Here is a 17,225-nt window from a genome sequence, read left to right on the forward strand (position 1 = left end):
GACAATTTACAACATCATTAGCCATCATGAAAACCTGCTATTATCAATGTATTTTACTGGTTTGTCAATTTGCTAGGTGAAATGTTATTCAGCACTACTGCTTTGTTTCCCAGTGATACTGAGAATTATTTGTGTATATTTACATTGGTGTTTAGTGATGTGCTTGTTTGTAGCCTTTACCTACTTTTTTCGATTGGATTATTTGCCTTTTCCCATTGATTTGTAGGATTCATTGATATGTTCTAAATACAAATCCTTACTTTGTTAGATATATTACATTTTCTCTGTTGGTTGCCCCTCCTTTGAACTGCATCGATATCTACATTTTTGATTTTATGTACTCATGGGAATTTAAATTACCAGATGTCTCATATCATCGATAAAATTAAAATTCTGCTTTATGAAACATAGCAAATTTAATTATTTAACTTTTTATTCTAATAATTTTAAATGAATAATTTATATGGTGTCTGTCAGATTAAATATTTAAAGTACTTAGCATTCTATCTCAATAAAATCTCAAAGCAACCCATTGTGACATAATAATCCTTAATTAGCAAAGGAAGAAATTTAAGCTCAGAGATGTTGATTGAGCAAACTGCTATTAAGGAATGAAACTAGAATTTTATTCCAAGTTATTTTGTTGTGACAGCATTATGCTATTTTACAGCTATTTTTTATTGTACCTAATCATGAGCTATGAGTTTTATGAAGGCAGAAACTATATCGTACTTATTTTATAAGCTCTACATTAACTTCAAGGAGCAAGTACTAAATAAATACATATGAAGTGCATACATGAGCGGATCAACACTTTTTTTGAAAAATTTACTCAATAAGATAAAGTTTCTCAGGTGCATTGGCAACATTTTAAGAAGAGAATGTCTGCCTCCTTACATGAATATTTATTAAACTTGGCAGATAGGAAATACTTAGAGGAGGAAGTATTTCAAGTCCCCTTTATCTTTTTTTCCCCTTTAGGTAAGAATTGTGCATACAGTTGACCCTTAAACAAGGTGTTGATTAGGGGTGCCAAGCACCCCCTATAGTCAAAAATCTGTGTGTAACTTTTGACTCCCCAAAAACTCAACTACTGACAGCCTCCTAGTGACTGGAAGCCTTGCCAGTAAACTGTAAGTCGATTAACACATATTTTGTATATTTGTTAGTTGCTACATTCTTACAATAAAGTAAGCTAAAGAAAAGAAAATGTTATTAAGAAAATTATAAAGTAGACAAATGTTTTTACTATTCATTAAGTGGAAGTGGAGCCTCAGAAAGTTCTTTAACCTCATCATCTTCACATTGAGTAGGCTGAGGAGGGTTAGTCTTGCTTTCTCAGGAGGTGGCAGAAGAAATTCTGAGTATAAGCCTCATGCAGTTCAGACCTGTGGTGTTTAAGGCATGGAATTTTTGGATATTCATCAAGTTCACTGTGGGTAAGTAAAGAAAGACGATACTGATCAACTGCTATCCTGAAAATTTACCTATCTTTTCTGTAGGAAAACAGGAGTTTTTCTGTAGTATGTTATAACATGTATAATTAGAAACAGTAATATCTGGTATACAATATATAGTTAGTCATTAGAGCATAGACTAGGGGCAAGGATACCATTGCAGTTCAACTAACATTATTGCCATTTAGCAGTTAGTTGCAGTGCACACCATATTTGGCCTAATTAGGGGTGATACTGACAAATAGAGTAAATAAGCTTTATTTGTAAGAAGTTATGTAAGCATTACCTAAAATTATTACTATCTGCTTTGGGGACATTTTATTATGTATACTTAGAAACTATGTTTTCTATTGACACTACAACCAAGTTCTGCTGGAACCAGAGTTTCAAATACATACTGCTTCAGTCAGCTATATCATGTTTGTCCACCATTTTCTTTTATGCTCTAGAATATCCTTATATCTTACCTCCTAATATTGCTTTGTAAATAGCTCAACCCCTCATATGTGAAACCTTGAGAAAATAACATCACTGGTTTTCTCATCTGTCAAATGAGAGTAATAAATGTATTATAGATTAAGAAGTAATAAAAAATTTCACTTTTGCTTATGATGGAGGAGCTTAACAGCTTAGCCTTCCTGCTGAGAACAATTATACAAATTGAATAAATTTAAAAAATGTCATTTGGAAGCATTGGAGAGCAACCAAGTTAGCTAGAAATTGACAGTCACAGTTCTCAGAGAAAGGAGAACTGCAGAGAAATTTGTCCGGTATTGTACATGATTTTTTGCCTCAATGAACTTACCCATTCCTAAACTTCAAAGAATAAGAGTCTGATAAGCCAAGATGGGAGAATTTGGGAATATGGGTATAGCTGTTAGCCACCACTTAGAGCTCAGATCTCCCAAAGAGGAGGATCCTGTAAAAACCCTGGCTTTCAGTTGAAGACCTTAAAGAATCAAGCTACAAAAGTAGGCAAACCAAAATAGATTCGGATTTACAAAGATTAAAACTCAACCATGAAAAATTGAAATTCTGGTTCAACCCAAGGGAGTTGATTTTACAAAAAATGCAATTCCTGATTTACTCCAGATGTTCTACCTCTGGCCTACTTTAACTGCCTGTCAGTAAGAGCACTAAGTTGTCTCTAGAAAAACACATGATCATCCTTAACCTCTGAAATAGTCAATGCAGAATGTGTTGTAGTCAATAAAAAGTTACCACGCACACAATGATATCAAGTGATATTTTCAAATAAAAATAAACTCAGAAATGTGAAAATGAAGGATTGAAGAACATAGGAAAGAGTAAATATATAGACAAAACTAAATGAATATTGACTAGGCAAAACACAATGATAATGTCTGGAATTTTAAATATGTAAAAATCTTAATCTACATACAGCACAAAAGGCATGAAGACATAAATGTGCTCAATTGTTGTAAGTAAGGTACTTGTATTGTCTGGGACCCGGAAAAAGCATTAATTTATGACATGCTAGTAAATCAATACATACTAGCATATCTAGAGCAACCATTAAAAAAGTTAAATATCAAAGAAGAGCTAGTACCTATCCTACAGAAATTATTCTATAACATCAAGAAGAAGGGAATCCTCCTCAACTCATTCTATGAAGACAGTATCACCTTGATATCAAAGCCAGAAAAGGACACAACAAAACAAGAATACTATAGACCCATATCCCTTACAAATATAGATGCAAAAATCATCAAAAAGATAAATTCACCATGACCAAGGGGGTTTCAGCCCAGGGATGGAAGTATGGTTCGACATATACAAACTAATAAATGTGATTCACCAACAAAGACCATGTGATCATCTAAATAGATACAGAAAAAGCATATGGTAAAATCCAGCATGCTTTCATGATGAAAACCCTCAATAAACTAGACAAAGAAGAAATATATCTCAAAATTATAAAACCCAAATATAACAAACCCACAGCCTACATTATACTGAATGGAGAAAAGTTGAAAACATTCCCCTTAAGAACTGGGTCAAGGGTGTCCACTGTCACCATTTCTATTTAATACAGTATTGAAAGTCTAGCCAGAGCAATCAGGCAAGAGAAGGGCTTCCAAATCAGGAAAGAGGAGGTCAAACAATTGCTTTTCATTGACAATAGGATCCTGTAACTAGAAAATCCCAATGCCTCCACCAAAAGAGTCCTAGAATTGATAAATTCAGCTAATTCCCAGGTTACAAAATCAATGTACACAAATCAGCAGTATGTCTGTATGCTAATAACAGTGAAGCTCAGAGTCAAATCAAAGACTCAATAACATTCACAATAGCTCCGAAGAAAATAAAATACTTAGGAATATACTTAACCAAGGAGGTAAAAGATCTCTACAAGGACAATTACAAAACACCTAGGAAAGAAATCACAGATGCCACTAACAGATGGAAAAAAAATCTCATGCTTATGGATAGGTTGCATCAGCATTGTTAAAATGTCCATACTGCCCAAACTGATTTGTGTATTTAATGCAATCCCCATCAAAATACCAACATATTTCACAGACTACTGTGAATAATGATACAGTGAATATGTGAATACAGGTATCTTGTCAAAATACTGATTTCATTTCTTTTGGATATACAGACAGTTCCCAACTTACAATGTTTTGACTTAGCTTTTTTTGACTTAATGATGGTATAAAATATACATTTAATAGAAACTGTACTCCAGGTATCTGTATAACCATTCTGTTTTTCACTGTTAGTATGGTATCCAATAATGTACATGAGAAATTCAGCACTCTGTAATAAAAGAGGCTTTGTGTCACATCATTTTGCCTAACTGTAGGCAACTGTAAGTGTTCTGAACATGTGTAAGGTAGGCCAGGCTAAGTTATAATGTTTAGGAAGTTAGGTGTATTAACAACAGTTTCAACTTACTTACAATGCCTTTATTAGGAGGTAATCCCATCATAAGTTGAAGAACAACTATATACCCAGAAGCAGGGTTGCTGGATCAAATGGTAGCTCTATTTTTAATTTTTTGAGGAACCTCCATCATGGCTGCACCAGTTAATATTCCTAACTGTGTACAAGGGGTTCCTTTTCTATATATCTTTACCAATACTTATTTTTTGTCTTTTTTATAGTAGCCACCTGACAGGTGTGAGGTGACAGCTCATTGTGGTTTTAATTTGTATTTCCATATTAATTAGCAATGTTGAACACCTTGCCATATAGTGGTTGGACACTTGTATGTCTTCTTAGAAAAAATCTTTCTCCAGCCCTGTATTAGGGTATCTCCAGAGAAACAGAACCAATACTATATACATATGTGAGGGGATTTTTTAAGGAAATTGACTCACCCCATGATGGAGGCTGAGAAGTCCCACAATATGACATTTTCAAGCTGGAGAGCCAGGAAAGCTAGTGGTGTAATTCAGTCTGTGTCCGAAGGCCTAAGTAACAAAGTGGTAGCTGTTACGTTTTCCTTTTAAACCTTTAATTCTTCCACTAGTCCTCAACTGTTAGGAGACAACCTCACTCCCTTATCTTTGCTATTCTAGCTTTGTTCAAGAAAACGTGAGAAAGACTAGTGTTAATGATTATTTGCCTATATCCAGAAAGTTCCACAATCAAATAAAAGCTACATTTATAGCACACATGATTATACATTAAGTGTTCATAAATCTCCTTCAGAATCTCTGCAAAAGGTTTCTACATCTTGCACTTCCTATAATTACATCCACTTTTCAAGTACCAGTAATCAGTTTTTTTTTAAAAAAACCCTGTTAAATTTGTTTTATCAGTTTTTATTTTTATACCTACAGTGTGACAATGTTTTCTACCATTTTGCCATATAGATCCAAGTTTTTTACTACACATATATGTGCATGTGAACACAATACATATATATGCATACGTGTATACTGTGTATATATATTAGAAACACACACAGTATTTCTAATACAGTTCAGATTAAACAGTCCTTACCAGAACCTAACTTTCAAAATTGCATTCATTGCAAAACACATTGTATTCTAGGGTTTCAGTTGAGGCTCAGAGAAGTTCATTGTCTTAAGTTGACAAAATAAAACACAAAGTGCTCAGGTTCTCTTCTTCTAATTAAGCCCATTCTTTTTGTCCTCTGTACTGCACTCCACCTTCTCTCACTCAACCCACCGCCTGTCTGCTGCTTTGTGTATGCCTTTACTTCAGAAAAGCCTATGTTGATATTAAAAATATATAAGGAAGTTTTTATGAATATAGTTTATTCTTAAAACTATAAAATTTGCAGTGCAGGTAGGGTTGGGATTAGGGTTGAGCAGAGAGAAATGCCGTATGACTGGAGGAAGTTACCACCACTCAAACAGGGCAGATGTGGCTATTGATGAGCAAACTAAACTATTTAGAACAGACTGACAATGTTAGGGTGGGAAAAAAAGACACACAAAGTTGGAAACTACTGCAAGAAATTCAACCCACACTGAAGTACAGTAATCCCTCCTTATCCGAGGAGAATGCATTCCACGACCCCCAGTGGATGCCTAAAATTGCAGATAGTACAGAACCTTATATAGAGTGAATGTGTTTTTTCCTACATATAACTATATTACAGTTTAACTTATAAAATAGAACAATTATAACAATTGTTATATTGCAATAAAAGTTATGCAAGTATGTGCTCTTTCACATGCACTCACTATAGTATTTTTAAATTACAGTGGACCAAGGATAACTGAAAACTGCCGAAAGTGAAACCATGGATAAAAGGGGAACTACAGTTTTTCCACCAGGGGGATCAGTATTTCTTAACGAAACTCTTCAGCAGTCTGTTTCCACTTTGAGAGCATGTTTTTGTTTCTTGTTCGGCTCAGTTAGAATTGGAGGAGAAAGTAGCACTCCCTAGATCAGAAGATATTGTTAAAAAAAAAAAAAGAAAAACTTTAGACATTTTAACGGAGCAAAGAATCGTTCATGAATAAGGTAGCCCCCAAAACCAGAATACATTCACAGTGACTCCAGGGCTACCACATGGTCAGACAACATTTACAGACAAAAAAAGAAGGAAAGCGACATATAAAAAATGGAAGTGAGATACAGAAACAGATTGGTTACAACTGAGCATTTGCGTAATATGAACCTGGCTGGAACAGTGGGCTGCCTGTAGTTGAAGTTTAGGCTGCTGTAATTGGCTGACAGTCTGCTATTTGTTACAAGAGTAGGTTATAGTCTGTTTATACATCAAGTTGGGTTATGGTTCCTTATGTACAGAGAAACCCATAGGCCAAACTTAAAATATGTAAGGAGTCAGCTTTATAGGCAAAACTTAATTTAATGCTAGGAAATTTGCCTTATGTAGACAAACCCTTAAAGCACATTTCAAATGCCAGATGTTCGTCTTGACCCAACTCAAATCTCTTCAGCACAATTTGCTTTAGTAAATATGCTTTCATGTATTTCAAAAATTCCATTCAACACTGTTGCACAACTAAAAGAACACAGTGTCTCCTATAGAGAGGGAAATATAAAAAAGTTGCTGTTTAAAAGGTGGGGAGGGGAGAAGAAACTACAAGTAAAAAAGAAAATTACCATTTCTTATTTTGCTGCTGCTTTTTAAAGAGTCAGCCTGGTATTCCCTCCCTTCTGGCTCTGAATTTGATTCTGAATCAAGTCCTGTCATTTTTTTCCTCCTGAACATACTGTGACTCCAACTTCATTACAGTGGGCACTGGGACCGACTGTACCTCTGTCAGTTGGTTGGTCCCCTCTTGGCTCTCTCCCATCTGTCGAGACACCATTCCTTACCTGTCAGATTAGCAACATCTCTAATAGACAAAACACTCTATTCCTGTGGCTGTGGGCAAAACAAAATTTCGCCCATCTGGTGTTAGTGGTAATGCAAACTGTTACAAACCGTAGGGAGGGGATATGGGCAGTGTCTATAAACACTTCTTTTACATGTATAGTTTTACCCAGCTATCCACCTCTAGAGATCTAGTGAAAAATATGTAGCACACTGTGAATTGAAGAACTTTGAAATCACAGGACTGGAAACCACCTATGTGTCCATCCAGTGGGGACTGGTTGAACAAAGTGTATACATTTAGTGTTAGAAGAAATGAAGCATATTTCTGTAAACTACTAAAGCATGATCTTGAGGATGTAGTAGGAGTAAAAGACAAGGTGGAGAAAAGCATGTCAAGTATGCTACCATTTATTATGGAAAGGGGGAGACATTATATAAACATAAATACGTGTTTGCTAATATTTTTAAAAATGAAAAATCAAAGTATCACAAGAATGGAAAACAATGTACTCACCATCAAATAGGTATTAACTAATCCACACCTATGTGCACTTAAGTGGTAACACTCATCACTTGTGGGGCAGGTGGGTGGGGGGAGGAGGGGATGGGTATACTGACACCTAACGGGGAGTACACACTGTCTGGAGGATGAACACACTTAAAGTCCTAACTCAGGCAGGGCAAAGGCAATATATGTAATCTAAACATTTGTAACCCCTTAATATGCTGAAATAAAATTAGTAACTAATTTTAAAAATCTATCATCACATAAATTGATATTAACTATAGGAGAAGAGAAGTAATAGGGTGGGGTTGTTTTGTGTATTAGACTTTGTACATACATAGTTACAAAAGAAAATTAAAAACAATGCTAAAAATCTTAACCACAATGAAACAGGTGAACCTGTGTATCAAATTGGAGGCACTGGAGTTAAACCCAGTGACATAAAATCCAAGAGATTTGACCATATATGCAGCATATCCCCTATGGACAAAATGAGCTGCAACAAGACTTAAAATGGTTTCAAGCAATCATATTTTTGCTACACTGGTAATTTTAGTCTATTAGGTGAGTGTTACCAAATAAAGCAAAGAGTAATTATGTTAAGTACTGTGAAAATTAGGATTTTCATTGTGGGAGAAGGGAGATACAGATGAAAGACTAAAAGGTTAAAAAAACACTGTAATCTTAACTGAGTTTAAAGCAAGATCCATTACAACTGTAAAACAAAGTTTTATCCATGAAAAGTCTATAAACAATGACTCACCAGCACTAGTACTACGTGTATTGTAATCTCCAACTATCATTTCCCATTACTCAGGCGGGTTCTTAGAGAAATGGCCAACTCCACATCTGCCACACTAAATGTACCTGCCATACCACAAATATTTTGTCATACCTCAAAGCAAGAAAATGATGACAGATTACTACATGAAGAAATTCCCACTGCCAAAAGGCAGGAAATTTTGAGTATTGATCATTAATTGAAACAAGTTAAAACACATGTTTAAATCTGAGTTCATAATGATACTATGAAAGCCCTCATTTATTATTATTTTGACAACTTGTAAATTAAAGGAAAGAATCAGCCACACATTTACCAACTATACTTCAGGGACCAATTACTTAATGGTGGAAAATTTTTCTTTATAAGGGGATTTTAGCTAATAAATGAATGAACTTGGCCACTATGTTGTAACTCCTAAGGAAATAATGGATCTAAGACCATGATCATCAATGGCTGCTAACACCACCAAAGGGGTGACAACTTCCTGGAGTACAGGGCACCACCATGAGGTATTCTTGCCGAACAATCAGTCCAGAATCTGATCAAGCCTCTGATCTATCTGCTAATGTACAGAAAATGCAGGGTTAAAGGGGAACACACTAAATAACACCATGGGTAGTCAATCAGCAATTCACACCATGAGACAATTCTATGGGACACAATGCCCAGTTTCTCTAAGAAATCAATTTCAAAGCATAAAACACAGATCTAGAAAGAACCTATAGAGAAAATGAGACTTAGGAGATATAACCAATTATAATACATGGACTTTTTAATTATAACACAAACAAAATATCCATCTATACACACATTTATTTTTACATATGTTGAAAAAATTGAAGCACTGACTAGATTTGGTCATATTAAGTATGAAAATGGTTTTATGGTTAAATTTTTAAAGGGGAGTATCTTTGAAAAATAAAAACAAGTATTTATGGAGGAAAGAATACGGTATCTTGGATTTGCTTGAAAAGAAGCTAGACTGGAGGCAGGTGTTAGTGAGGGTGTTGATAAAACAAGACTGGACTTGAGGTAGTAATTGTTGACACTGGATAGTAAGTATATAAAAGTATTATAATATTTTGTCTACTTTTAAAAAATGTGTATTATTTTTTCATTAGAAAAAAAAGAAAAACCCTGAGTGGATTGACCGTAGAACCCTGCATCCTACCCCTTCCTGGCTCCCTTTGCTCGAGCTACCTTCACCTTCATCTTATGCATCCTTTCTAAGCACCTTTCCTGCCCAGAGCTCTTCCATACTGTGCCCTGTGCGTGGAGCAGGATTCCTCGCCCATCTGTGCCTTCCTAATCCCTACTCCATACTCTGGCTCCTCTTTTACTTCCTCAAGGACGTCTCTGACTTCTTTGATTTGGTCAGATCTCCCTGCTTTAGGCTCCTGCAGTATAATCAACCTCTGCTTTCTAGCACTCATCACACTTATAATTTTATGCCCACTTATGTGATGGTTTGTTTTTCTACCAGCCCCACTGGATTCTATGGTCCCTAGGCATAGAAGCCATGTCCATTTTATGTAACATAGCACCCTGGTACGTGGCTTTATAAATATTTGCTGAATGTTTTACGATGTCTGCAAAAAAAAAAATATCATGTAATAAGCAAGAGGTATTCACAACAGAAAAACAGGTCAAGTTTCAGTAAGTATAGAAAGGAAAAAGTGATTTTTTTTTAAGGTGGAAAAAGCTGCAGGAAGTTTCTCTGATTTTATTCTTTATGCGATAAAAATGAAAATAAATAAAAAACTACCTAGTGTTATTATATGTAAGTCTCTTGCCAGTCTTAGGAATAGATGCGATTCTAAGTGGAGAAGGAAAACTGAGATTTAGTCAGAGTCTCAGCCTCTGCTTTAGGTTTCACAGCACAGAGCATTTTTATTGCAATGACTATGAACTTCTCCAACGTTACCAATAACTGATACCAGGGACAGTTTCCTATAGAGCGAGGTGGCCTCTACATAGACAGTGCTGGTTGCATTCTAAAGTGCTTTGTGAATCTGACAGGTAAGACAAGCCAAGAGATCAGCAAGCTCTGAATTGAGGACCCTGATGGTTATTTCTGGTCTCTTTTCTGGAAGGCTCTGCAATGTGTCTTGATTAACTGGAACATAAGGAATGTGGCTCTCTCAAAACTTCAGAATTCAGAGCACAGAACGTTGCTAATTACGGAAATAACGGATACAGGCAGATTCCTATCTTCTTAATTATTTTATGTTTTCTTCTTTTGTGACACACAATCCAGTTACCTGCTGAGATGCAATTCCCCATTCACAGAGGAAACCAAACTGGCAGCTACGGCTAGTTGGGATCAGTAAATCTTCTCAGGTTAATACTCAGAAAGGAAGCAAGCCATAAAAAATTAATTGAGACAGATGTGTTTGAATGGGGGTGGGGTAGGCACTTTTATTGTTTTGCTTGAAGGCAGAACCATGTGGCAACTCAGCTGTAAAAGGATGGTGTACAGCAAGTTGTAGAATGTTAAGAATTCTTTTAAAAAATCCATGAAACAAAGCCCACGATTGGGTGCAAATTCCCCCGTGTCTGCATTTATATCCAGGGACTTCTAAACTCATGATAGTCCATGTAGCCTTAGCCATTTGCTAGTAATTGCAGGCAAAATCTTTTTACCTGCTCACATATAGTGGTTTTGATTTTTTCCTATTCTCTTTTTCTCTTTCCTATTCTCCTTTTCTCACCCCAAGAAAATCAGTGTCCATATACCTGAGGTGCCTTTTTTTAGATTTCAGACTAATTGTTTGCTCTCTGATCTCAGCTCTCTGATGAGTATACAAAAAGTTACATTTTCACAAATTATACCACTTTTTCTCATTGTTAAAGTGTAAGCAATACTCTTTCTAGCTTTTGACATCCTAAGTGGAAACCAGAGAGGTTCACTTTAACTTCTTAAACATGTTTAGGGTTTTTATAATTAATATAATATTAATCTGAAATGTTATTGTATAACAAATTATATCTGATTATAGATTCTCTGTGGCAACTGGGTCCAGTCTTCACAAATGAAGCAACTAAAAACATTTTTTTATGCTTCTGCATATTTCTGATTACTAAGGCCTCTAACAGCAAGTAATTTCATTTCATTTCTCACTGAAATTTGTATTAGGCAAAAGATAGAATTTTACAAAGCTTTTCTACCAAATGTTAAGAACACCGACAGATAACAGTGTTCTAAGTCTCCTGCGAGAACTGAGTTTTCAAGTTGCTATTTTTTCCTTTTCTCTGATCGTAACACCCCCTCCAACATTTTTAAAGATCTTACAGTTTAATTCTCATTTGAAAAATTTTCGCTGATCTCCAGTTTCTTCAAGATCTTTAAAAAGAACCTGATAATTCTGAGATTTAATTAATAAGACCAGAGCTGCTTCATGTAAACTGGAAATTCACGGGGATTAATTAAAATGATCAGCGTTTCCCTGATAAACTCGAACATGGATCTCAGGGAATTACCAATTGCACAAGGTATTCTGTGCCTGGTTCACTTTAGGGAGATACTGGGAAAGGAGATTTTCAAAGACGTGGATTGTTCTCTGTTTACCAGTGTGGCACCTAATAGTGGCATTTGACAACTATTCATACAGCTAACAGAGGGTTAGTTATGACCCAGAAAGGTTAGATGTCATTTTGACCGAAATCCCTTATCCAGGATCATAATCTACTTATATTGTAATAAACCATTTTCAAGACTTAAACCATTTAATTCTAAAGTAGTACCTAATAAACTCAGGCTTAGAGAACATAATCATTTCCAGGTTGCCCAGACTAGTGAGTAGTCTCCGTGTCACTCTTAACTGTACAGTATGCTGTGCCAATAACATTTTATAACACAATCACCATGTATTCTAACATCGGGGGCAGCATGGTATTGATGAAAAGATTACTGCACCGGCAGTTTTCGTATTTGGGTTAGAAAGGTGATTGATTAAAAAAACTGCCTGTGAATTCCTGATCAGATCACTCTTCTCCTACCCTCCTAATCCCTTAACTCTAATGTTAAGAGAGTGCATCTGGTGATTTTTTTCCCCAGACTCTTCTAATTCAGGAACTGGTCTAAAAGTTAGGGAGAAAACTGCATCAACTAATTTATATTAAGCTATGAATGGCCAGCTCTGGACTTTTTAATGGTCATTTGCATTGTTAAAGAGAAAGTACCCAAGGGACCAAATTACTCACTAATTGAAGCAATTAAAGCTGTATAATTAAGCGAGAAGACCTTAGGCAGTCAGGGATTATGCCATCACTCATTTCACCTGCAGTGCCAGTCATCACTGGCTTCCTTTTTCCAGCCTTTATTTTTCATTAGTTTATTCTGTTTATTGTTCAACTAAAGATTTTCCCTGATATATGCTAAAAGCCAGAAAATATGTAAGATCGTTTTAAAATGTAAGAATTCAAAATGCTAAAGTTAAAGTCTAGTGAAGGAGCGAAGACCTTGCTGTGAGTCAATATTAACAGATATACTTGCATGAACTTAAGTATTTCTACTATCACAGTATTGCTTATTTCCTAGCACCAGTTTTTATCCCAATGTCCCCATGACAGTAGAAATGGTCAGTTTGGTACTTCTCCCTAACACATGATCAACGTAGTAGAGCCCACTGCAGAATTTTTCTGCATCAGGGAGGGAAGCTGGACGACTTAGAGCAGATGAAGAAGAGTGAATAACCTGTTCTCAGAAAGAAAGAGATGCTTTCATTATGGTACACACCTCATTCACTGGTCTTCCACAGTTTGCTAGGCTCAATTACCTGCTCCAATTTTCTGTTGAGCAAACTTTGATTTTACTGGGATCATTTCTATAGTAAATCAAGGAGAAACAACAGTGGTTAAGAGCTTAGGTGTGGGCATGAGACAAACCTGGATTTGAAATGGCTGTTGTGTGTCCTTGAGAGATTTATTTAACTTACTGAACATTAAATTCCCTCTTCTGTAAAATGATGGAGACAGGGATGTATAATTAATGATAGTGCCACCTCATAGACTTGTGGAGGGGGTCAAATGAGATATCACATTTAAAGCAGTCTCTATTTAACAATAATTTGGTATTTTAAAGCTAGTTTTTGGTGCCTTCTGGAGAGGTTCGATCATTTTTCTTCCCTCTTTCTACAATTATTTCTTTAAAAATCATAAAAGTCATAGAGCTTGATGCATTCTCTAATGTAAATGATTTCACTTAAATGTCACCTGACTCCTGTGATCTTTATCAGACATAATTAATGGAAATTCTTAGACTAGAATTCACTTTACCTGCTTCCCACACCAACACCCACCCTTTGTATCCCACTACCAAGGAAGAAGTTGCATCCAAAAATATGGTTTTGTATAATGGGTGGATGTAGCAGTGAAAGTTATGAGTCCTGGAGATAGATCAAGCTGAGTTTAAATACTAGCTCATCCACTCCCCAACTCTGTGACTGTGTGGAAGTTATTTTACCCCTGTGTGCCCCAATCTGTAAATGATGAATCAAAGACCCACAAAGCAAGATCTCCAGTTAAGACATTCACAAGCTCTGGAGTGAGACAAAGAGCGAACAGGTGTAATGAGGGGAGATCTGAGGGCAGATGGCTGGACAGCTATGGCAGTAAGTGTGTGACAGGCAGAAGGACATCATTTTGAAAGCAAAATAGATCTAGACAAACATATCTAGCAGTAGATCTAGACAATCAGGGTTGGGATGCCGTCTCCCCCAGTTACTGCCTGTGGAGCCTTTGAGCAAGATGCTCAAAATTTCTGTGCCTCAGTGTATTCATCTTTGACACGGGAATCCTAAGAGTATCTACTCAATAAAATTGGCATAGAGAATAAGTAAATGAAAGCACTTAGTACAGTGGCTGCCACTCAGCTATAAATAACTGTTATTGTTACTTGGATTTCACTCATTCATATGGCATCTTATTTGTCTTAAAAAAAAGTTTTAATGTAGTTTTCAAAATGACATAACACCTCTGACTTGGACCTCTTTCTAAAACCTTGGAATTCTATAGCCCACTGCCCATTAGACATTTGCATGTCTTGCATTGCAGTTTAGATGCCCCAGATTGACCTTGCCTCACATTTAAAACCTGTTTTTCTTCTATAAATTTATCTGCCTCAGTTAATAGAAACTCCATCCATCAAGGTAGCCAAGCTAGTTTATGGGAACTCTTCTAGACTTTTCCCTCTTCCTCACCCTCACTCTTCACATCTGGATTCTGCCACCTTTCGCCTCCTTTACCTACTCCTATGCTGAAGAGCGAGTCCTAGGAGGGCAGGAATCATAGCTTTTCTCACCACATCACCTCTCCTTCCCTCTGAATGTCCTTCGTCACTTCTCCAGAGTTTTACAATGTTCCTTCCAAGAGGAGCCCTCCAGAGGTAGGCATCTGCCTACAACTTTTGATGCTCTCCCTGACAGCAATGCACACAGGCTGCTTCTAAGTCCACCATCTTCTCTCATCTTCCCTCTTTGGCTCTCAACTCACACAATTTTCTAATGAAACTAAAACTCGGGATGAAACTTCATGCAGACAATCTGGTGCCATAAAGACAGACACTGGAGCCAACAGCTGCAGGAGGAGAAAGAGTCATTTTATCTCAGGGTGCTGTGCAAGGAAAATGGGCAGCTAGCACTGAAAAGAACTCCCCTGCTAATTTTTTGGGCTTTAATTCATACAGGGATTTTGACTGTTCTTTGCAGCTGTAATCTTGATGCCCATAGCAGAGCGGATGTTTAATAAATATTTGTTACATTGATGATGATTCCTTACTTTTGTAGAATACTTAATTTATGAAGGGAAGTACAGATGCTTCTCAATTTATGATAGGGTTACATCCTCATAAACCCCATCATAAATCAAAAATATCGTAAGTCCAAAAAGCATTTCACATGCCAATGAACCCATGGTACAGTTGAAAAATCCTAAGTCAAACCGTCTTAAGTTAGGGTCCCAGGGGCTGCCTGTACATGTATCCCACTGCATTTAGACACCATGCTCCAAATCTCGGCAATTCCTCACTCTTGAAGGATGGTTCCTCTGCTTGTTAATTTCAGCTGCCTCCACGCAGGTCTCTTCCTTTTCCTCCTCCACATACTCTGGTGATACTTAAGCCTTAATTGCACAGTGAGGTTCCTGCCACCTTCCAGGGGCTCTTCTGATGAGCTGTCAAAATAGAAAACACCAGGGACAAAATGCTGCCCCCAGCAAAAAGACAGGAGGGGCGTGGTGAACCAAGCTCTTCATGGCAGTTCTCTGCTCTGAGAGGTCAGCCTTTGGAGGCTAAGAGTAGTTACTAAGAAAACTGAATCAGCATCCGGAGAGCCTCCTTTCCACAGAAGCGTTTAACTAGGAAAGTACTGAGGAATATACATCAAGTCTCAAAGCTTCCTCAGGTTCCCAAGAGGAGGCAATTCTCCTGGGTCATGCTGTCACCACGATGTGGTAGGAAGTGTAAAAGGCTCAGAATACCTGAGTTAAAATCCTAAATGAACCAATCTAGATGGCAGTGGTGAGTGGACTTAGAACCACTGGAAAATTAAAGTTCCTGACTCTACTTCCCTAGATTTTCAGTAGAACTTGAGTTGTCCCTAAAATTCTATTTTTCACAGGCACATCTCTAAGTCAGTCTAATGCAAGTGATCCTCAGACCACACCTTGAAAGACAGGTGTTTAGACTTAGACAAGTCAGGTACTCTCTCTGAGCCTCAGTTTCTTCAACTGCAAAACAGAGCTGGTAACTTCCAGCCTGACCTACTTCAGGGGGTTGTTTTAAGAAATTACGAATTTCGTAACAGCTGTACAATACTATGAACATGTAGAGATTTTGTTACTAGAATTGTTGATAATCATGTTAATAATGATTGTCAGAAAATGTAGCTATCTTCTAAATAATGTAACCCAGAAACATAGTTAACTGGAATTTAAGTATCTACTTAATTTGTAAGGGTCAGAGGAGTCCTGATTTTTGATGTATTCCCAATGCCTGCCATGAAGCTGATACTTAAAAATACTATCGAATAGGAAAAGAAAATTCTGTCTCTTTGATTGCTAGGAAATCACTTACCAACCCTTCAAATGCCTCCCAAGTTTATTTCCCCTTCTTTCACCAGCATCAGTCCTGAACATGGCAAAGCATCAGGGACCCTCTAGGAACACAGACGTTATTGACTCAAAGCCCCTGTTTACTGAGCTACGTTCTCCTGCTTAGTGCCATCCCAGGCCTGTGGAGTCACCTGTGTTCTGGGTTTGTCTTCGGGAAACATCCAGAACATAGAACCACATCTTTGGGACTGAGGAGGATTTTCTTGAGAAGTGCCTCCTTGAAAATGCCTTGCTTTCTTAAGAGGCAACTGCCTACAATTCCCTGAGGTTATCGGCCCCTCCTTCCCCCAGCCATCGTTTTATGCTTACCTGTCCCCTAACATGTGATAAGCCCACCGGCAGGGACAAAATTTCCCAACCCTGCATTGTATGGAATAAAAGGCCTCATGCCAGGTAGGAAACACAGAGAAAAAAATAGGTGGGTGGCTTTGGTCTGCAGGGGCCAGAGCTGGGGACCTGCCGACTGCAGCAAGAGTGGCTACATTGCCATGGCAATGAGCAAGCTGATCATTTTGGCTCCATCACCCACGCCACAGCCTTTATGGGGACAAAGGGAACATGTCTTTCCCAAGGGTTTTG

General features: G+C 37.2%; 1 long non-coding RNA gene across 1 annotated transcript in view; it reads right to left on the reverse strand.

The window, feature by feature from the left end:
• LOC123638045 overlaps positions 1-17,225 on the reverse strand; it is a 310,100-nt gene that overhangs the window by 19,770 nt on the left and 273,105 nt on the right. Inside the window, exon 3 of the long non-coding RNA XR_006735152.1 lies at positions 4,805-4,897. This is a non-coding gene — a long non-coding RNA (uncharacterized LOC123638045). The remainder of the gene's footprint in view (positions 1-4,804; positions 4,898-17,225) is intronic.

The sequence above is a fragment of the Lemur catta genome, chromosome 5 (assembly GCF_020740605.2).
Source record: "Lemur catta isolate mLemCat1 chromosome 5, mLemCat1.pri, whole genome shotgun sequence".
Classification (NCBI taxonomy): Eukaryota; Metazoa; Chordata; class Mammalia; order Primates; family Lemuridae; genus Lemur; species Lemur catta.